Genomic DNA, 23,196 nt, shown 5'->3' with positions numbered 1-23,196 from the left:
ACGGTCAGAAGAAAGTCTGGGGGTAATTTTGTCCATTAAAGAACATTTATTGTTTCCAGTGTGCTAGAAACTAATTTTATTTCCATGCCTGAGCAGATAAGGTCACATCCTCCAAATTGACTTGGAGTTTATGTTGGGAGATGGGGAAAGAATAAAATATCACAGACATCCCACCCATGGTAATAATAGCTATAATTTGCTGAGAGCTTAATCTGTGCCAGGCAATTTTCTACATGTTTCACATATATTAACTTGGCTAATACTCCCAACAACCTATTTATATCTTTATTTTAGATGAGAATATTGAGGCAAAGTCCACCCAGAGAAGAAAATATGGTATGTTAGACTGGAGACCTGTCTAGAGGGGACTTCTAGGTTTTCAGTTTCATGAAGACACAGGCTTTGGGGGTTGGGAAGAACCTTGTTGGTCACTGAGGCCAAAGTTTGTAGGTTTGGGGACAGACTGACCTGGGGTGAAACCCTAGCCCTCCCACCTACCAACTGTGTGCTCTTGGGCAAGCTATCTTCCCTCTTAAGCCCTTGGTTTCCTCATCTGTGAAATGAGGACAACCACATCTTCCGCATGGGGTTATTGGGAGCACCTGGAGCAGTGCTTGACCCCTTGCAGCTGCCCATCCGATATGATTTCCCGGCCTCTCTCACTTCCTCCATCAGATGGGTTGGGTGATTTTGGCACATGGAAGGGCACCCATAACCTCTGGCCTGTACAGAGGGGCATTGCTTCTGGAGGGAGTGGACAGGTTGGGGGGTGGGCAGGCCAACGTGTGCAGACATTGACATAACTGTCAGGTGGGCTGGGTAAGCCACGCAGACCCTGATGCAAAGTGAAGTTATACCTAGGACCTCCAAGGCTCTTGATTTGACAGCAACTTGTTGGCCCAGACGAACCAGCTCATGCTAGCTCATGGGATTTTAGTGCAAAGCAGTACTAGGCTCTGGACTCAGACCCAGGCTCAAAACCTATCTCACTTATAACCTTGGGGCCCTGCGTCTCCTGACTTAACTTGGGAGAATATCGGTAATGACCTTGAAATGCCTTCAACAAATGCTAGCCCCTCTTCTTTAAAAACAATTTTATAATGTTAAGATTGTACCCCCAGGAAGAAGTCACATCTTTCTCTGTGCTCCCTAACACCATGTACATTCTGGTTCTAGGTCCTGTGTCCCATTGTACTGCCTTCTCTTCCATCGAATCGCCGCCAGTCTAAAGAGGAGACAGAACCGAATAGAAACAGTCCCATAGTTTTCGGGGCGCTGTACAGGGCCTGGCACAGGGAGGCCTTAGGAAGTTGGTGTAATGAAGGAAAAGGTTCTCCTGACAGCAGCTCCATAAAAGCCACGGACCTCCTAGGAGGTCTCCTCTCACCTTGCTGAACCTGGGGAGGGAAGTCAGACGCCCTCTGCAGAGAGAGGGCCAGGGCCTAGGGGTTGTCATGAACGTGGAAAAACGGGGTTTTGGCTTGGGCGTCAGACAACCCCGGACGCCAATTCCCAGCTCTGTAATCTGGAGCTTGCTAAGCCTCCGTTTCTTCCCCTCTGGCATGGGGAGGATGGGAATAGCCACTTCTTGGGGGCAGTTGTGAGGACTCAGGGGGAGGTGTAAACCGCTCGGCACAGAGAAAGCCCTTCCAGACCGGCGGCTCGGATCACTGATGTCACCGGGCTCCGGGCCCTTGCAAAGGCTCGCAGGTTCAGGGCCCCGGGCGCGCGCATGCGCACGCGAACCCGGCCGGCCAGGTGAGAAGGAGGCGACCGTCTCGCACCTGGCCTTTAACCCTTCCGCGTCACAGAGGTGGGCGGAAGGGAGGGCGGGACGTGGACGCGGGGTCGCGAGCACGGCTAGGCCCCACCCCGAGGCCAGGGGGCGGCTTCGGGGGAGGGCGCCAAGCCCGCTCCAGGCCGGGGTCCGCGCGCGCCGCGGGGAGGGCGGGAGTGGGGGGGGCACGGAGGGGAGCGAAGTCTCGCGAGATCGCGCGCGACGGCCGTAGCGGCGGCGGCGGCGGCGGCCGGGGAGGTGAGCTGCGGCCGGCGGTGGCGGCCGTTGGGGGCTGAGGAGGGGGTGAGCGCGGCGGAGCCCGAGTGCCGGGCCGTGGAGCGGGCCGGGCGGGCGGCCCGCGTGCTGGGTGGCCGCCCCAGCCTGCGCCGCGCTGCCGCGGAGCCGCCCGGTGCGCGCCGTCCGGGGACCCGCGCGGGCGGGGCGGGGCGGGGCGGCCGGGCCGGGGCCGCGGGGCCGCCCGGGCCGGTGCGCTTGCAGCTGGTGCCCGCGCTCGGGGGCGACCCCCGGGCCCGCCTCGGTTTCCTCCGGCGGCGGCGTGGCGCCGAGGGCGCGGGCTGCTGGCCGCGGCGAGCCCGTTGGTGGAGCCTTTGCTGGATGCCGGGCAGTGACTGGCGCGGTCCCGCTCGCTGCACAGAGAGGTGGAGCGCCCAGCCCGCAGTCACACTGCTAGGAGCGTGGGATGCGGCTCCAGCCCGGGCCCCCAGCCTCTAGCGCCCACGGCCCGTCCTTGCCTCTCATCCTTCTCCCTGCCCCCACTCGCGGGGTTTTGGGGCTCGGGTTCCATCCCTCGAGTCCCGATTGGGCTGCAGAGGGCGTGTCTGGGAGCCCCCCTGGAAGTGGATGCAGCACAGTAAATGAGTTTCTTGGGAGAGAGCCCTGGGTTCTGTCAAATTCCCCTAAGGGTCGATGACCCCAAGATGGTCAAGAACCCTTGTTTGGCCCTGGGCGAGAGCAGAAGTGGGCTTAGAGCAGCGAGGGTGTGCGGGGCTGGGGGTGTCGGGCCGAATGGAAGCGGCGTGTTGGAGCCCAGGGCTTGCTTGAGGCAAAGGAAACTTTTTAAGTTTGATTTTCGTTAAGCATGCGATTCCACCCTTTGGAGCAGCGGTGCTCCACCTTGTCAGAACCAAGGCCCCTCCCCTTTGCAGTAAACGTCTGTAAAGACCCCTTTGCTGCCCTGAGATGAAATTCGTCAACAGGATAACCTACCTACACACATAACTGAAAATCAGGATGATGCTCCAGTTTAAATGTAAGGGAGAAATAAAACCAGAACAATATATGACAGGCATTGCCGTATCATTTACAGCCAGCACATACTACGGTGCTAGAAGACATGTGCTGGGGTGCCTGCACCTGCTTCTGACGAAGACATTTGGATTGAAGGGCATAAAGATAGCAGGAACTATTTCAAATAAGAAAACGAAAGAGCAGAGATACAGATGAACCCTGGGGTGGGAGTGGGGACCACCTAACTGCTGGGATAACCTGTTTATGATAATAAAGAAACAGACTAGATTGAATTAGGGGTAACGTGCCAAGATAAATTATACACACTGTCTCAATCAACACATAAATAATATTAATATAACCCCCCCATGGATGCCATAGTTTCAAACTACATCATGTGACATCTTTTGTGCCACAAGCTTTGAGATACTGCTACTTGGAGGTATGATGCTGGGTTCCTACCACTTATCATTGATAATAATGAAGAAAATATTAGCTAGATTCAAGTTTTGGGATTCAGTGTCGATATCTCACTAGTTGAGATATGCTCAGTATTATGATATGGCACTTAAATGTTAACAGTGCATGGTGTGAGAACATGGCCACTAATTTTTAGACATTAGTTATTATTCTGTCGCAACTTCCCTCGCTTTAGGTATTTTCTCCTAAATTACTGGGGTTTCCCCATAATTTCTTTTAAAAACTTTTCAGTATTATGTTCTAAAGTAATGCCGGTTTGTAGTGATTAATCTGGCTGGACATTTACAAGAGTCTTAGGAGCAGGATGAATCTTCATTATATGGGTCTGTCTTGTGCATTGTGTGAAGTCCAGCATCCTGGCGCCCAGACACTGAATGCCAGTGATGTCCCCAGGTCACTTTGATAACTAAACTAGTCTTTTAGAGGGCAAGTGGATCCACCTTGAGATCCACTCTAAAGAACAATCTCCATTGCCTGTTCAATTATAACAGGAAAGGGGGCAGAATTTAAGTGACACTTAAGCAATTTTTGCTTGGAAATTTATCCCCCTATTCTTTCTTTCTTTTATTTTGTGGGGAAGATTGGCCCTGAGCTGTTGCCAGTCTTCCTCTTTTGCTTGAGGAAGATTGTTGCTGAGCTAACATCTGTGCCAGTTTTCCTCTGTTTTATGTGGGATGCTGCTACAGCGTGGCTGGATGAGCAGTGCTAGGTCTGAGCCCGGGATCGGAACCTGTGAACCCTGGGCCACCGAAGCAGAGTGCGTGAACTTAACCATTATGCCACCAGGCTGCCCACCCCCCATTCTTTCTGAAGTGAATGACATACCAAAAAGGCAGGCTCTTGGCTGATGACACTGTGATTGATTATTCTAGAACCTCAGATGGGAGACAAGGTTAGTACCTATGTCTCTCTGAAAAATTTGCTTTGTTTAATGGAAATTCTTCCTGGAAATGTTCACAACTAAACACTTGGATCAATGAGCAGTTTGAAGTTAGAATGGAGTCGGAAGCAACAGCTTTAATGCGTAGACTAACTGAAAAGGTCTGAGTTAAGTAAAAGACAAATTAGTGTAACCACTTTTTAAATAACCTTCTGTCCTACTTACTGATATCTCTATTAGAGAATTTGGAAAATGCACATGTGTGTAAAGGTGAAAATTAAAATGATCTGTAATCACCTCCTGGTATGATTCATTAGAAATTGTCTTTTCATTTGAAACTGTTAGTCTTGCTGCTATGGGGAAAATGCAAATTGAGTTAAGAAACTTCAACTTAGACTGTTATAGAGCTACAGTGTAACATTATAAATTTCTTCAACTCTTGTTAAATCTACAAGGGAGGGTTATTTTTTCCTTTTCATTGAATGGATAAGTTGCTTCTTGCTGTAAGGTGTTGTTCATTTTTTGTTACTTTTGAAAGGTGCTATGGAAACAAACATGTAAGTAAACACTGTTGTCAAAATAGAAGGACATATATTAAATTGTCTAGAGATAGATACGTTGAGTACTTTTGGATTGGAAAATTATCCAAATTGAGAGTATTTAATTTTTATTACTTTGAGCAAGCAGTATCACATTCCAGGGTAAAAAGAGGTCACTTGTGGACCCAGCCCTGTGGCCAAGTGATTAAAAGTAGCATGTGCTCCACTTCAGCAGCCCAGGTTCACAGGTTCAGATCCTGGGCGCTGACCTACTCCACTCGCCAGCCACATTGTGGTGGTGTCCCACATACAAAAAAATAGAAGAAGATTGGCACAGATGTTAGCTCAGGTCTAATCTTCCTCAAGCAAAAAGAAGAGGAAGATTGGCAACAGATGTTGGTTCAGGGTGAATCTTCCTCAGGGGGAAAAAAAAGAGGTCACTCCTTTTTGTTCTCTTCACTACTTTTTAAAAATATTCATCTCTATAAAAATAAACCAAATAATATGAACTGCATAGATATGAAACTGTTCTAGTTTTTAGACATAGGGGACATGTTGAATGGGCAAAAATCTATGCCTTTATGGATGAAAATGAGTAATTTACTAAGCACATCCCTCTGAGATTTGTAAATAAGCTATTTCATTGATTTTTAAGGTGCATATCTAAGGTGAAATGGTATCTTAACAATTGTCATGTCATGGTTTAATTGGCAACTTTTCTTAGCGGTGCATAAAACAATAGTGTCTGAAAGTTGATGGTATCAATTCAGTGAAATAGGGAATATGTAGAAATTTCAACACGTTGATTAATGTTTAACACCAAAAACCTTATCCGAAGGATGACTTGCAAAATGAAGATACACAACATTTCTAGATCCTTCCATCTAAACTAGAACTCTTTACTCGGAAGATTGCTGTAAAGATTTTTTCCTCCATGTAAAGCAAACAGAGAATCAGTGTTTGTAAATATAGGAACTATTTTTTGAAAATGTTTAGAAGGAAGGAAACTGGTGATTTTTCATGGAGAGCGGATGCTGTGGTTAATGTTTGAAGTAAAGTTAATCAGACAGGATAACCAGGCAGATGTATGAATATGGTTTTTTGTTTGTTTCCGTTTTGGAAGGCTCATAGGTCCACTTATAAATCCAAGTTTTCTCAAATGGGACATCTTTAAGTTGAATTTCAGTAATTGATAGTTGTTGTTGTGGTTTTAATAAGAACTACGTTTGAAAATATATTTGCTGTGTGTTAGGTACAGAATTTCTGTGGGAGGCTACAATCGTCTCTCTTAGCCAGGAAACCCGTACGATGTTCTTCATTCTGACGTTGAGGCAGGTGTCATAGGAGACTCCACCACGTGAAGACTGTTTGCGTGCCTTCTTCCCCAGGTGGACTTGAGCTTTTCTTCTCAGAGGAGACTCCCCAGACCAGCAGCACATCGGCAGCATCCTGGAGTCTGTTTGAAATGCAGACGCTAGGGTCACCGCAGACCTACAGAACCAGAATCTACATTTTAGCAAGATCCTCCTGCAAATGATGCATGTGAACGTGTGAGAGGCACTGGACCAGATCAGTGGCTCTCAAACTTGAGTGTATTACAAGGATTGCTCCTTACTACTGCTAGAGTTTCTGGTTCAGTAAGTCTGGGCTGGGCCTCAGAATCTGCATTTTTAACAGATTCTCAGGTGATGCTAATGCTGCTGGGCCAGGGACCATAATTTGAGAAGCATTAGACTACAACATCCTTCCCATTGCACCTTCCTGTTCTCTCTTCTAATTCTCCCCCCCATAGCTTTTTAATAGATTATTATAATCAGATGCTTTGGCTTGATTGAAAAAAAATTACATTGTCTTTTATAATTTTTAGTGATGGTGACACTAAGTGATGCTTGTCAATATCTAGTTTCAGAGAAGAAGTCTTTTTTTAATACTTGTTGGATTTTGACTCTGATTTATGGGTAATTCTCTTTCTCTGCTTTCTGTGAGTTACACTTTTAACACTTTAAAAGTCTTTGTGTGGATGAAATGTTCATACGGTTGAAAAATCAAAACAGCGTATTTTGAGTAGTCTAATTTCCAGTAGTGTATTGGTCTAACTTCTCCCCTCCCCCCATAGATAACCTCTTTTATTTGTTTCCTATGGGTATCTATTGTTTCTTTGTGTAGATTCAAGCGGATACCAGTATATTACATATACAGGCTCCTTTTTATATAAAATGTAGCATACTATATAAATTATGCTGCCCTTGCTTTTTTCAGTTAATATACCTTTGGGATCTTTTTGTATTAGTATGTAGAAAATGTTTATTTAACAGCTTCAGAATATTCCATCGTATGCCTGTGCCATGGTTTATTGAACTATGCCCTATTTGTCTTATTTGAGTTTTTTTCAGTTTCTTGCCATCGCAGGCAACCTGTGGTGAATAGCCTTGTTCACATGTCATTTTGTGTATGTGGGGTATACCTGTGGAATATCTTTCCAGAAGTAGCATTGCTGGGTCAGGTAACAGTGCATTTATAATTGTGGTCAGTGCTGTCCTCCTTCACGGTTGTACCATTTTGAACTCCCACAGTGCGTTAGAGTGCCTCTCCATGGCCTCGCCAACAGACTGTGTCCACCACCCTTGGATTTGTATCCATCCGGTGGGTGAGAAACGACACTCAGTGTTGTTTCAGTGTGCATGGCTTTGATGAGGAATGAGACTGAGCATCTTTTCACATGCTTAAAGGCTATTTCTGTTTCTTTTCTGTGAACCATCTCTTCATGCCCTTTGCACATTTTTCTTTCAGATTGCCTTTTTTACAATCGATTTCTAGGAATTTATGTATTGAGAGAGATTAGCCCTTTGTGATGTGAGTTGCAGTTTCCCCCAGTTTGTAATTTTTAAAAAAAAAATTGTCTTGATGTATTTTGATATGGAGGGAGGCTTAAAAGTTTTTCCTTTAAATCTCAGGTGATCTTTTATGGTGTCTGAATTTAGAGTCACAGAAAGACCTCCAAGAATTTGGAATTTGCCCTTGTTTGCTTTTGGTGCTTTTATAGTGTCATTTTTACATTTAAATCTTTGATTCTTTAGAATTTATTCTAGTGTTCAGGGATGACATATAGATTCAACTTTATCTTTTTCCATATGGCTGCCAGTTATCATTACCCATTTGTTTCAGAAGACAATGCACCTTTATTGTGCTCTGAACTTCCGGGTGTATTGGGGCACATCTCTCGACTTTTCTGTTCGGTTCCATTAGTCTTTCTATTCATACACTAGTACACATTATTGGTTTTATAAATGTTTTAATACCTTGTAAAATTAGTTTCCTTTGTTGCCCTTTATTTTCCTGGCAATTTTTGCTTGTTTATTTTTCCATGTGAACTTTAGAATCCTTTGTCTAGTTCCAGAAAAAAAAAAATTGAGATCATGTTAAAATTATGAACTAATATAGGGAGAATTCTTATCTTTCTGATATTAAATCTTCTTATCCAAGGACATTGTATACTTTTCATTTGTTGGGTTTTCTCTTGAATCCTTCCAGAGCATTTTAAAGATTTTCTCATTTTTTGCCCATTTCTTGTTAAGTTTATGTACATATTTTATCTTTTTTTGCTTTTGTAAGTGAGATCTTCTTTTCCTTTATCTTTTCTAAGTGGTTTGGTTGTATGTATGAAGGCTGTTTCTGTATAAGTATGGCAATTGATGTACCGTGAAGCTGTAAGTCGTTTTTAGCAGTTTTAATGTATAAAATCCCTTATACGTGTGTGCCTAAGAGAAAGCAGGCCTTGGGAGTCAAACTTGCAGTTAAATCCTGTGTCTGCGTTTGTCAGCTCTGTGGGCATCAGCCATCTATTTGGCTTCTCTGAGCCTCAGTTTCCTAATCTGTAAAAGGAACAATTCTGTCTCTGTAAGAATGTTGGGAGAATTTAGAAAGAGCACGTGAAACTCATTACTTAGTGCCGCTTCCACCACCGTCACCACCAATGCCAACATGGGTAGAGGTTGTTATTCTCTTTTTCTTTTTCCTACTCACCCCCTCACTTTTAAAAGAGAAAAAAAGAAACCATGAAGAAAAACAATAGCAAGATACAGTCATGTGCTGCATAATGTTTCGGTCAATGGCATACCACATACAGGACAGTGGTCCCATAAGATTAGTGCATGCAGCCTGGCTCTGAAGTGGGCTATACCATTTAGTTTTGTATAAAGTGCACTCTGTGATGCTCACACAGCGACAAAATTGCCTAAGAACGCATTTCTCAGAACGTATCCCTGTCTTTAAGTGACGCGTGACTGCGTTAGAATTGAAGTTGAGAGTAAGCCGTGATTCAATTTGAGTAGGATAATCAGTGTACTTGAGAAGAGGGAGCGCACTCAGCCTGGCTCTTGAGGGCCCCCTGCTTTCTAGCCTTGCTACTGATGATGGCCCTCCTGGATGCTCCCTGACAACAAGGCTACTCAGCATTCCCCAAAGGCACTCTGCTTCCTATAACACCATCCCTTCCACTCAGAGTGTTCTCCTCTTCAGTTCTGCCAGTTCAGATCCATACTGCCCCTCACCCAGTGAAAAGCAGAGTCTGTCCTGTGGGTGGGCCTTGATAGACTGGACACTGTGAGGAGAGGACTGTGTCCATCCCAGCCACCAAAGAACGCCCAGCAAAATATCTGGCAGAGAATAGATAGTCAGATATTTGTTAAATAAATGAGTGAATAATTGAGTTTGATCTTTCTTTTGCCTAATATTATGTGTCTGGGTAGCTCATCTCACCCAGTACACGGTAAGCCTCTTGAAGACAGGATTATGCCATTTCTCAGTAATAATGATGATGATAACATATGGTGGTGGAGGTGATGAGAGGCAAACAGGTTTATTATGTAAGAGCATATAATCATAGAAACCGTAGTTAATATTTGCTGGCCGTTTATTATGTTCCAGGAACTGTTTTAAAGTCCCTGATGTGGATTATCTTGTATAGTCCTCAGCAGTCCTGTGAGTTGGGCACTGTTATTATACATATGGGGAAACTGAGGCACACAGGTTAGCGACTTGCTCAGGATCACACAAGCTAGGAGGCGGTAGAGCTGGGATTCAGATGCAGACTTCCGGGTCTAGCAGCACAACTCTGAACCTGCCAGAGTGCTTTCAGCCTGTTTGTTGAATACACTCATTTATAGGTTCCTGAACAATTTAGGAAAAGTTATTTAAGTACACTTACAACTTCCCATCCTCCTTCCCAACCATCCCACTTTAGTAACTTCTGTTGTGTTCGTCCCAGTTTATCGCAGGCTTCATGTTCTCCCGGAGGCTTTCTCTCACCGTTCTGCCTGGCCTGTAGTACGTGTTCAACAAAAAGTAAATTTACCTTTTTCTCCCCTCCAGGTTCACAATAAAGGTGCTAAGAAAGAGAATGTAAGACAGGAAAGTAATTAAATATTTTTACTGAGGTAAGTTTTTTATGATTTAATTAAAAAAAAAAAGTCGCTATTCTTTTTTTAATCCCTCTTCACAGCCTGCTTTCTTAAGTTCTAAGAGGGAGATTGTTTTAGGAGTGTTAAGTTCAAGGTGGATGCCAGGAACGTGGGCTGTTTGAATAAGGTTTTGGCTTTCCTTACCTCTTTGAATTTAATCTTTGAAGTCCCATTATCTCATTGTTTTAAACCATGGTCCTCAGAAGGAGATCCAGCAGGTGGAACATAGGCTGTTTGGAGGTTATACATACTTGCAGCATTCAGTGAAAACATTGTTTTTAAAATAGGGAGTTGGGAAGGGGTTTGAAGCCACTTTTCATGAGATAGTAACACTTCTTTTTCTTAAATGAAAATGCGTTGTATTTTTCTTATTATAATAATGAGAAAAAAACTGCTATCAACATAAAACAATATAATGACAAAAGTAAACACTCCTGCCACCCAGAGATGACTGCCTGCCATTAATATTTTGGCGAACATATTCTAGAAATTTAACTATAGATATAGAAGTATTTATATACAAATCTTTAAATTGGTTTACAGGTTGTGTTCATTGTTTTTAGGTCTGTTGCCCTGATTAACTCATAAATATTTTTAAATTGTTGCAACCAATTATTTTGGATACTGAAAGTTTTCCTCTGTGGAGAGCAGTACCTTTCTTTTTTATTCACTTATAGTGGACCTTAAAGAAACTTTAAAAACTGACTTTTTAACATCTTTCAAATATGGATCAATTGCAGAATAGCATACAGAATATGATTTACAAACTTGGGTGATAATGGAATATTTTTGAATTATGTGAATATGTGTTCACATGTAAAGCTATGAATATGGACGTTGAGTCTCTTTTGTCCAAAGGATTTTGCCAGTTTCTGATATGAATGTGAACTCTAATTGTATGTTTGTTTTAGATTTTATTTCAATCAAATAATAGTTACTTAAGGAAGGTCTCACATTAAACAGGCACCAACTTTGTCATTTACCTACTGTTTGTTCTTTGACTAATAAAAAAACCAATTACAATTTATCTCTTTTGTAGGTTTATAAAATGCATTTTCTTATCATATAGATTGCCTTTCCTGTGGGTACTTTCTTTTCACTCCAAGTTAACACTGTTGACCGAATACTGTGGAGGCTGGAACCAAGTGTGTTTTATTTGCCAGCAGACATCCAGCAACTAGTTTGGCACCTGGCAGACACTCAGATTGTTTTGAAGGGTTAATGATTGGTGTGTATCGTCCTTGTTAAGTTAGAATTAGGTTGTAAATGAGAAGTGCCTTAAATTTTAATTAAGAAATTTAATTTCTTGGAATAGAAAACTAGCATCTTTGATTTTTAAATGTGCCTAAATCTAGACATACGTGATTGTAGTGACACTTACCACCATAGCGTTTTGTGGCATTTTGTTTGGACTGTGTCCCATTTATTTTCAGAGTCACATACTCTACTACCGTGTTTTAAGTCCGCTTTTCTGTTTGTTTTTTGTTGTTACTGTGAAGGGCGAAGTAAGTGTCTAAACTAGTGAAGATACTAGATCTTATTAAAGAATCCTATTTATGTTTCATATTAGAGACATGGGAATATTTTTCAGATGTGTTATTTGAAGACAAGAATACAGTGAATGCCCCAAAATGTGTTTTTAATTATAATGGAGAGAAATTGTTGTATTTTAATTGTGTGGCTCAGCATTTATTAAAAATGAAAGCAGAGAAATAGATTGCCAGCCATTGAGAAGAATATTTAAGTTTAAAAGGGTTCCTGGACCCAGTTCCAGCGAGTGTGTTGGGGTGGGGAGGGCTTCCCATACAACACCAGTCCATTCTCAGACACCAGCAGGGTGTCCAAGAATTCAAGTGAGTTCTCCTACTCCCTACCTGGAGATAGCATCAGATCTCACAGGGTAAGGGTTCAGTCTACAAGACGGCCTCCCCTCCACCCCCTTCAGATGCGAGTTGTGAGCCCAGGTTGTTGCCTGTACTTCTGACCGGCCAGCTACAGAGATTTCAACGACCCCCTTCTTGGACTTCATATTCCAGTTCCAAGTCCAGGTTGTCAATTGTATTTCTGACCAACTAGCTATAAACCAGAGGTTCCCTTGACTCCCCCTTTGGGTTCGATTGATTTGCTAGAATGGCTCAGAGAACTTAGGAAGCGTTTTACTTACTATTACTCACTGGTTTAATATAAAAGGGACAGCCAGGTAGAAGAGATGAATAGGGTGAGGTATAGGGAAAGGGTGCGGAGTTCCATGTCCTCTCTGAATGAAAAACTAGCCTCAAATCTCCACGTGTTCACCGACTTGGAAGCTCTCCGAACCCAGTCCTTTTGGGTTTTTATGGAGGCTGCATTGCATAGGCATGATTGCCTCATTGGCCATTGGTGGTTGATTCAACCTCCAGCCCTCCTCCCTTCTCTAGAGGTTCGGGTTCCCACCCTCTAATCACACAGTTGGCTCCACTGCCAGCAGCCCCCATCCTTGGGTGCTTTCCAAAAGTCGCCTCATTAACATAACAAAAGACACTTTTATTCCTCTCAGCGCTTAGGAAATTCCAAGAGTTTTTCAGGAGCTCTGTGCCAGAAACTAGATGAAGACCAAATATATATGAGAAATATATTTTGGTCATCTGAATGACCAATTTTATATTTCTTGTACCTCACTATCCAGTATTGTGCCTATTAAGCTTTTCTGACTGCTAAACCAGTTCGCACAGCCAAAATAAACAGAGAAGATGGAACCATTATCTAATAGATTTAAGCAGTGTTTTGGACTCTTGTTTCCTGCAGTTTGTTTCCACTGGAATATGGGATTCTAAAGAATGCATGAGCTAGTTTTAATTAGTATTTTAGCAGCAGTTATTTGCATGTAAAAATTTTAACTTGATTAAATAATCCCCTAGCAATCGTTATTTGTACTTTAATTGCTTAGCAACCCTTTTCTTAATAAATAGTCCAAAGTTAAATCTAGGCAAACCTGAAATTATTGAGTCTTCATTAGTAGAATCTAAATTAATGAGATTTCCTGGACTTTTCCCTCTGACATCTTATTGTGGCTAATGGTATGATCTTGTATTTATGTTCTAAAATAACCAAAGTTCTGAGCTCTTGAATCTCTTTTCTGTGGTAGTATAGGAATTTGCTTAATGGTAGCTTTCATTTCACTGATGAGTTAATTTCTCTAATCACATGCTTTAAAGCCCTAATTCTAAAAATACTCCTGGAAAGTGAGGAATTACTGGAAGTAGTTAGACTGAAGTCTTAATTAAAATTAAAATTTCATCATTTATTTCTCCTCTTAGCTGCATTTATAAAAATTTTTGTACTGTGTTTAAACAGATTTTAAGATATTCTTGTGTATTTAATGAGTTGGATTTTGTGCATTTGTGACAGTTTCTTCCTATTTTAGGCATAAAGCTTAAAGTTTAGACTGGCAGTGTAAGTGGTTATTTGATTGGAAAGTTGGAAAGAGGAGACGTTCTGTCTTCATATACAGAATTTGTGGTGGTAGAATATTTAGGTGAAACTTTTATGACCCGGGTGAGAGTATTGAACTGCAGGAGGAGGGAAAACATTTTGTAAAGTGCTTATATGTGGTATAGAAAGTAGATCCCTAGCACAGCCGACACTCAGGGCTTACTTCCGTGGTATCTGTTAACTGAGTTGGTCTCTCCCAGAGGTCTTAGTAACTCAGAGTCTTAAGGGCAGAGTTTTGGAGAGTGGTGGAGAGCAGGAGCTCTAGGCACAAGTTCCGTAATGAGCACGGTGCTTAGTGAAACTCCCTGGGAAGATCTCCAGCCTCTGCATGTCCCATCTCCTTTGAGAAATCTTCCTTCCTAACCCTGGAAGCTTTGCCTAGTTTTGTGGCATGATGGAAATTTGTCTGGAGCTGGGCAGAGGAGTCGGACTGCATCTATTACTGCTGAGTCTAGATACTCTCGTTAAATAGACTTCCAACATGGGGCTATGGCTGAACACCGTCGTTCCCGCCATATCATAGTGGTGTGATGACAATCCAGGAAATCCATGTGAGCTTTTCTTTTGTGCCACTTTGTTCAGAGAGGACACCTGTTTCATGGTGAAGGTTGTGTTTGTGTACGTTAAACCCAGTAAGTTTTGTTTTAAATAGATTTCAGTCTATTCTAATGTAACAAAGTTTTTCAGTCTGAATATTCTAGCAGCCGTCACTCAAACATTAATTGCTGTCAATGGGAAAGGATCTCCTCCTACATCTTTTCTGGAGTGCTTGAAACCATCCCACTTCCTCTTTCTTTTACCTTAAGAACTGATTACTGACACTTGGGAATTATAATCAAATTGCATCAATCTTTACAGAAAGGTTACCAATTATTGCACTGAAAAATATGCATTTCTCCCTAATAGTAAGTGTTTCTCTAGGTGTGTCTTTCTCAGTTCAGTGCTTTTAAATACCTCTGAGGTGAATGAATTCTTTGTGTCGTGCCCTCATTTAATACATTTGAAACACACTTTATTGACGGCTTTCTTACTTGCAGCTCTGTGGGAGGGGATAATTTATTTCATGTGAAATCTCCATGGGATCTTTTGGTTGTTTAGATGTCCTTGGAGTAGAAGAAGGATGGCTGATGTCAGTTGCTTATGCCATGAGATAAGCTCTCAAGTGAGTGTCTGCTTCGAGGGCCGAAAACTGTGAGGATTTTTATGGTGGGGATATACGTTTGGAGCATTGGGCTGTACCCTTTGTGTGCATTCTCACAGCTCCGTGCGGATAGATATAATCACTCTAGTTTTAGAGAATAGAAGGGCTCAGTTGTGAAATTTGTCCTCAGGCAGGCAGCTAGTATGTTAAAAAAAAACAATGCCTTGAATCCAGGTCTCTGGCTGGTCTCTGTGCTCTCTTAAGTACACCAGCAGAGAAGTGGGTCTCGGAGTTGTTAGAACGTTTCCATTGTTGTAGATCCTTGAAACATTGGACGGAATGACGATAAAGCTATTTTGTCACCACCATCACCATTATTCTCACGATCCTCTTTATTTCTAATGTTCTTTAACATCAACTGACGAAGTTTAGGAGCCTGCCAGGGTGTCTGGCTCATTGTGTTCAATACAACATAGGCTTGTTTAATTTAGGAGTGCTCTGAGATGAAAGGTCCATGACGGCCAAGTACAAACAGACCTTCTGTGGGACGTTAATTTTGTTATAGGAGAGAATGCTTGTTTTTCCTTGCTCTGTGCTAATAAAGAAGCTGGCACGTTTTCTCATGAGTTAAAAAGGACTTTGACTTGTTTAAATCTGCGTAATCGAAGGGAAGTGAGCAGTTCTGATAAACATTTTTCTTTGTGCTGTCTTTGGTTAATTCCATTTCATACCTGCCAGCGAATTGCAAATTGGGTGCTCTTTTGTTCTTTCCTCTTTTTACTTTGGATTTGATTTTATGGTTGGTCGCTGTAGGGATTTAGTGGTAGGAAAATAAATCATTTTCTTGTTTGAACAGATTTTGTGTTTTCTTTGCGACAGGTTTTCCCATAGCAGGCAGAGTGATTCAACCAGGCCTCTGCACAGAGGTGTCGCTATATGATTTTGTGCATTTTTTTTAAATAACAGCTCTGTTGAGATATAATTCACATACCATAAAGTTCACCCATTTAAACAATAAAATTCAGTGGATTTTAGTATATTGACAGAGTTGTGCACCAATCCCTACTGTCTAATTCCAGAACACTTTCATCATCCCCAAAAGAAACCAAAAACAGTGACATGCCCATTAGTAGTGACTGTCCATTCTTCCCTCTCCAGCACCTGGCAACCACTAATCTGCTTTCTGTGTCTATGGATTTGCGTCTTCTGGGCATGTTATATAAATGGAGTTAGACAACGTGTGGCCGTTTGTGTCTGGCTTCTTCCACTTGGCATGTTTTTGAGGTTCCTCTTTGTTGTCCATGTATCAGGATTTCATTCCTTTTTGTTGCCAAATAATATTCTAATGTATGGGTATAACGCATTTTGTTTATTTGTTCATTGATGGACATTCGGATGGTTTCCACATTTTGGCTATTATGATTAATGCTGCTGTGAACATGTGGGTGGACATATGTTTTCATTTCTGTCGGACACCTAGAATTGCTGGGGCTTATGGTAAGCCTATGTTTGACTCTTTGAGGAACTGCCAAACTGTTTTCTAAAGTGGCTACACTATTTTACATTCCCATCAGCAATGTTAGAGGATTCTAGTCCCTTCACATCCTTGCCAACACCTGTTATTTTCTGGTTTTTTTCCCTCATAGTAGCCATCTCAATGGGTGTGAAGTAGTATCTCATTGTAGTTTTGATTTGCATTTCCCAAATGACTAATGATGTTGAAGATCTTTTCCTCTGCTTGTTGGCCACTTGTATTATCTTTTGTTTTTAATTCTTGTTTCTTTGTGTGTGTGTGTGTGAGGAAGATTGGCACTGAGCTAACATCTGTTGCCCATCGTCCTCTTTTTGCTTGAGGAAGATTGTCCCTGAACTAATATCTGTGCCAGTCTTCCTCTATTTTGTATGTGGGACACCACCACAGCTTGGTTGATGAGTAGGATGTAGGTCTGTGCCTGGGATCCCAACCCGTGAACCCTGGGCTGCCAAAGCAGAGCACATGAACTTAACTGTTGCACCACTGGGCTGGCCTCTGTATATCTTTTTTAGAGAAATGCTTATTCAAATTATTTTCCCATTTTTAAAATTGCATTGCCTTTTTATTCTTGAGTTATAATAGTTCTTTATATCTTCTGGATAAAGACCCGTGTGCACACACACATATCCTTATCAGATATATGAATTGTAAAATTTTCCTCCCATTCTATGGATTGTCTTTTTGCTTTCTTGATGTTGTTCTTTGAAGCAAAATGTTTTTCTTTTTGATGAAGTCCAATTTATCTGTTTTTCTTTGGTTGCTTGTGCAGTCATCTTTCTGAAATTTTCTGTAAGCTAAAAAAATTGTACCTCATTTCTAGACATCTCCCATTTAAAAAATTGGTGCAAAATTATATGGTCAGCTGGTTAACTATACAGTGGGTTACAGATATTAAGCATCTTTTGTGTTTTCAAATATTCTCATCTCATTTCAGTGTGAGAAGACCAAGTTTTCCAACCTAACACCCAATGTGCCTTTTTTTTCTTTTTTTTACGTTAGAAAGGTGTCTTTCAGTGTTCTGCGTAGCTCAGAATACGTGCATCATTCTGTGAACATTTCTAAGTGTCTCGTATGTACTGAGCACTTGACTGTGCTTGGGGATCCAGCGGTGAGAGGAACGCAGCCCTATCCTCAAGGAACAAGAGCTCCTATGTCATTCTAGAGGCATCCACAGAGGGCAGTGGAGGTACACAGAAGGCAGGAGGGAGTACTCTCCTTTATTTGGGTAAGAAGAGTGGATACTTGTGCTCAGTCCACATAGGTAGGCAACCTGAGCTTCTTGTTAGGCTCTGTGATTCTCTCTTCCCGTTGCTTGCTGCTGTGTATGCCATGTGCCCCGGCACCAGATATCTTGTAGCAAGCCATATTTAGGATTATTGATGTAATTAAATGTAGACGTGGGTGGGATGACTTGATGCCTAGAAGGGAGCCTAAAGAAAATTGCTTTTCTTTAATCCCTTCTGGTTTTCATGGTTTTCAGAAAGGAAAGTATCTTACTTCCCAGTCAGTTCAGCATGGTGTATGTGTGTGTGTTTGCGGTGCTGAAGCCCAAGTAAGTTTCACTTAGTCCAAGCATAAAATGTGAGGCAGGGAGTAACAGTTGCTTAGCTGGAGAGCAAGATTGATTACAGAGAGTTGGGTGTGTCTTGTTAAGGAATTTAGATTTGGTCTGTATTGATGGGGAGCCGTGGAGGAGTCTAACGGGGAGAGTGATGTGGTCACTCTGGTTGCTGTGTTCTGGATGCTGGATGCCAGAAGCAGGACTCCAGACAGGAGACCCATTAGGAGTTACACTAGTCCAGGTGAGAGTTGATGAGGACCTGAACTAGGGTATTCATGGCAGAGTTGGATAAGACATAGGCTGGAAACGTTTAGGAGCTATTAGTTAGGAATCCTGGCTACCGGTAACAAAAACCCTGCTCGAACTATCTTGAGTTAAAAGGTAAAGGCTCCAGAGAAGGTCGCAAAAGGAGTGAAGTTCTGCAGAAACCAGGACTACCTCAGGGGCCTTGGGGCATTGGAAGTGTTACTTATTATCTCAGGGGCTCTTTCCCTTATCCCTGTTCCCTCAGGCTTCTCCCCAGGGCAGGGGCCATCTTCATACTCTCCAACCCAGAGGAAGAAAGAGCTTCTCCTTCCCAGCTTTAGTTGTTAAAGTCCCAGGGGCACTCTTGGCCTTGGGTTTTGTGTCTGGGCCAGACACTGGGGTCTTTGTTGGAAGCTCTCTACCACCATCTCATTGGGAGTTCCCAGAGAAAGTGGGCAAGAGTTGTTCTGAGCAGAGCCAACCGTGCACATCTACTCTGGGAATAAAGGTTGGATCTGGAGATTGAGAAGATCTGAGGAGGATGGGAGGGTCAAGAATGCCTCCCAAGTTTGTGGCCTTGGTAACCTGTGGTGGCACAGTTTCTATCCAAGAATCAGGGTTCAGGGGGCAAGCAGACCGGAGTGCAGTGAATAAACTGAGTTCAATTTTAGACTAGCTTAGACTGGGACATAGGGCTAATTGTAATTTGTATCTTACATATTTTTATGATTATTTGATCGGTTTCTCTTCCTTTACAATTAGAAACCCCATGAGGACAGGGGCTGTTTTCTTTGCTATGAATCTCTATAGACTAGCATACTGCACTTGGCACATAGTAGGTATTCAGTTAGTATCGGTGTGAATGAATGAATTTGAGTGAACATGTCCAGCAGGCAGCTGGGTAGACAATTTGGATCTCAGATGAGGACAGGAAATACAGACTTGGGAGTTATCAGTGTAGGCCTAGATGGTAGATAGTCCTTGAGAGTTACTTTTATTGGCTAAGGGACTTCTGTGAAAATTCAGATATTGTGTAGACCTCTAATTTTCATGTCCAGGTAATGAAATTGTGCCCTTTTTTCCCCTTTGTCCTGCCTAGTATTTAATGCCAGTAATTATCTACTGACAATACTGCCAATGATTTTTTTTAAATCTAGTGACAGATTAGTATCTGATATGTGATAGAGAGGGAAATAAAGGTGATAAAGACAAAGAATTTCTATTTCCTTTTAAGAATAACTGACTCATAGGATGAAACCTTGGATATGATTTCAGATCACTCCTGTAAACTCTCACAAAAGATGTTTATAAAACACTTGGAACAATACAGATTGTACTAAGAAAGTGTGCTTTGATCAACTCTGGAGATACAAAGCAGGGAACTTAATAAATCAAGTCCTATTTGTGAATGGAAAGGACTGGAAGTTCACCTTAAAAGTAAGAATTCAGTTCACATCAGGACTTAAGTTTTGTATTCCAAATAGCAGATGTTAACTTAGTTTCATCTTTTATATAAAAAATAAAATGAATTGCAGATTTCAAATCTTGGCATCCTGAAATCCGACTCCTGATTCCTATCTCTTAATAACTCTTGGAACGCTCGTCTAGAAATGGAATTTGACTTTGGTTTTTTACCCTTTAATTTTGAGGTGAGTATGTTCCAGCTCTGCCTTCCATTTATATTCAGGAAAACCAAACCACTGGTAGCTTGGATATGCCATAATTTTTATTATTTAAATATTAGAAAAACATAATCATGATTATCTAAAGTAGTAATATTATGGTCACACTTGGGAGAGGTGGTTTGTTTTTTTCCATTTTAAGGCATAAATACATTTGTATTACTTTTGTAGGCTGAACACTCTCATCCTGTCACCCTGCCATGTGACAAGATATTATAACAAATTGCGTATATTTTTAGTGTCTTTGTTTATTGCCTAGATTCCTTTCTTTTCCCCCTGCACTAGAGCTGTGAGCCATTTTTGTTTAATTTTTCACCAAAGACCTTTCACTAAATTTGCCTGACTCTGAATGTAGGCCAGTGTCTTTTAGCAAGTGTTAATTTAATAGAGTATTTCTAAGAACTCAAATTGAGGAGATGACAGCATCTCACTTTTTAAATTACTCTACGATATATATGAATATATATTTAAAACATAACAGATAATTTTCTTTTCGTTTATAGATTAACACTTGTTCCTTCAGGGTTTTCAACAACTGTCTATCAGACTAAGACTTGTGTATTCTGAATTTTACTGAAACTGCTCAAGGACTAGGAAAGGGAATACGTTCAGATTTTAATGATAATGAGATCAGAATCCTGGGTTTGATTCCTGCATTGGTTAGTTAAGTCACTACATGGAAAATCCCTGCGCTGGGACCCCAGACCCCTGCAAATTGTATCCCTTTTGAAATTAGAGCCAAAATTAAAGAATGTTGATTTCTGGGGGCACCGCTTATCAGCTCCTGGAAAAAAATGGTTAAAATGTATCTGTGTAAGCTATACTGAATAGTATGGCTTATTCTGTATTCTGAAAAGGTTTTATTCATGAGGGGTAGTTCTCTTCATTCTGTACTAATTAATTCTTCAAAGGGATCATCATTCCAAATAGAGAGAAAAGTTCACGGCCTAGGTGTCAGGGAGGGAGGAAGCTGCTCTCACAGACAGTGATAAACACGCGGCTCTAAAGACAGTCCTCCTGCAGTTGGTCTCTGCGCTTGTCACTCCCTCCTGTGTTCACCACCTAAATGACAAGGTCACTTCCACATACGCGGTATTTCCACGCATGTCATTTTTGGATTTTTCTCTGACTGATAAATAGAATTAAAAAAGGAGTATTAAATAATGGGCATGAGGAAAATCTAATTGTTTTATCTCTACCTGGAGTTAATCTAACTAGGAGAAGAATTTGTGTTACGGAAAGTATAAAATAAAACAGTTGAAACTTACTTCTATGTGTGTGTAGAATTCAGGCTAATGTGTTGCCTGGCAGTTACAGAGAATCGGATAAGTGATTCTAAGTAATATGTATGTATTCTGTGTATAAATAGGCGTTTCTCACATGCTTCAACTGTAGTTTCAGTAGCTGACAAATCTTGTTTATGCTTTCTACCGTATAGTCACTCTTAACAGACAAAGAGAATGCAGAAGCTTATTCAGCCAGTTCTTGCTCCTATGTTAGGAAAGTCTCAATTTAAGTAAGTTTTAGCCTACATCTCAAAGATAGCAAAATAGTGTGCAGAAATTCTGTAAGGGTGGGGGTGTGTAGTTTGCAGACTTCTTTTGTGAATATGTTATCCATGAAACCCCAATGTAAAAAACGGGTTATTTTCAGAGGCAGTGGAAGGCGGGACTCGTGCTCTGCAGGGGCTCCAGGAGCGCCATTCAAAACCACTGTTCTGTGCTGTCAATGACATATCGAATCTTGGGAGGAATGAAGGCTAACTTACTCATTACTGTATCATATTTGTTATAACTTTATACTGTATTACTTATATGATAAACAGTGATAGGATTTTAAATCAGGATTGTTTTAAGCATTTACGCATCATCGGGAGTACTCATCCCCCATTACTAGTTAGACTACCCCAAATTTTCAGACAGTCTTGTCTTCTTACCAGAGACCTTGCCTGACTTTGCAAGATTATGGTAACAAAGGGTCCCTGAGAGCCAAAGCAGGGAAGAAGATAAATTGTGGTGGTATACCCCTAGTCCTGTCGCAGCGTCGTTTTTCTCCCATGTTAAGGCACAGAGTCCAGTTAAAGAGCATTAGAGATTAACCACACTGAGAAGAAACAAACACCCAGACTCGTGGTTAGATGAGTCCACGTTCTCAGGCAGGTGGGTCCTGTTTGAGGCTTCTCTTGGGAGACTCACTGCTAAAGGGTTCAAGATTTCCTCTGTGCTGCTAGTAATTGGAGATAGCTCTGTGACCTTGGGCAAGTTCTTAAGATCGTGCACACTACCTGGCTGTACAATGCTCCATCGTAGTGTTGTTGTGAGGGTGAGTGGAAATGTTGCATATAATGTATTCAGCGCAGTGCCTGGCACATTGTAAATTGCTAGTAGATGTTAGGCGATGGAACAGTTTTCTCCACCAAAAGGAAATGTAATCGTAGGGCAATAATTGACGGTGGAGGTGTGAAGAAACACAAATTTGGTTCTCATCTTGAGTAGAACGAAAACTGTCGCAGGTGTCATTTCACCATTTTAATTAAAGTAAATATTGGAGGTGGGATGGAAAAGTTCCATGATGGGGACTTTACATTAACTGTCAGCTGTGGAATGTCTCTAGTTTTTGGAAACTTTTCTTACCATTTTACCGAAAACAGAACTATTTCATTTTTAAAAATCTGACAAACAAGAACAGAGACTAAAATGACCGAATACTACGATGTTTGTCATCTTTCGTCTTAATGGTTATGGCTTCTCTATCGGAATGAAAGTATTTACACACTATGCTTGCAGAACCTGTGGCCTGGAATGCTGTGCTCACTGCGTATTTAGAAGATTAGCAGTGTTTAATGCGGATATGAATTTGGGTATGATGTGTTTAGAACATGTGACAGGGAATCATTATGTCAGTCAAAACTCACTAAAAGCTTATCGTTTAGTAAAATTGTTCCTTTGAGAACACAAAACAATGACAGTTCGGAGGCAATCTGAAGATTTTAGGAAAGGAGTAACAATTTCCAAGGGAATCTGAAGCACAGTGTCGTCAACAGTTATCTCTAACAGGGCATGTTTATTGACTTCATGTCCATTGAATGAGTTCATTGGATTCTTTTATAGAGAAAGCCTGAAAGAGGAGTACCACTGCAGGGAAAAAAAGATAGGAAAAGATTTTTAAATGGATACCC

General features: G+C 41.7%; 1 protein-coding gene across 11 annotated transcripts in view; it reads left to right on the top strand.

The window, feature by feature from the left end:
* MRTFB (myocardin related transcription factor B) overlaps positions 1-23,196 on the top strand; it is a 256,408-nt gene that overhangs the window by 70,043 nt on the left and 163,169 nt on the right. For 3 of the 11 annotated variants that reach the window (XM_070484898.1, XM_070484904.1, XM_044747431.2), the window contains exons 1-2: positions 1,973-2,035; positions 10,295-10,359. The exons of 3 other annotated variants lie outside the window; for them this stretch is intronic. The gene's annotated coding sequence lies outside the window, so the exon portion shown is untranslated. Of the gene's footprint in view, positions 1-1,965; positions 2,036-10,294; positions 10,360-23,196 lie in introns of those variants that run through there. 5 more of the 11 variants (XM_070484899.1, XM_070484895.1, XM_070484900.1 and 2 more) reach the window with 3 other exon arrangements.

The sequence above is a fragment of the Equus asinus genome, chromosome 14, assembly GCF_041296235.1.
Source record: "Equus asinus isolate D_3611 breed Donkey chromosome 14, EquAss-T2T_v2, whole genome shotgun sequence".
Lineage (NCBI taxonomy): Eukaryota > Metazoa > Chordata > Mammalia > Perissodactyla > Equidae > Equus > Equus asinus.
The sequence above is the reverse complement of the archived record's forward strand: the minus strand, read 5'-3'. Positions and strand labels throughout refer to the sequence as shown.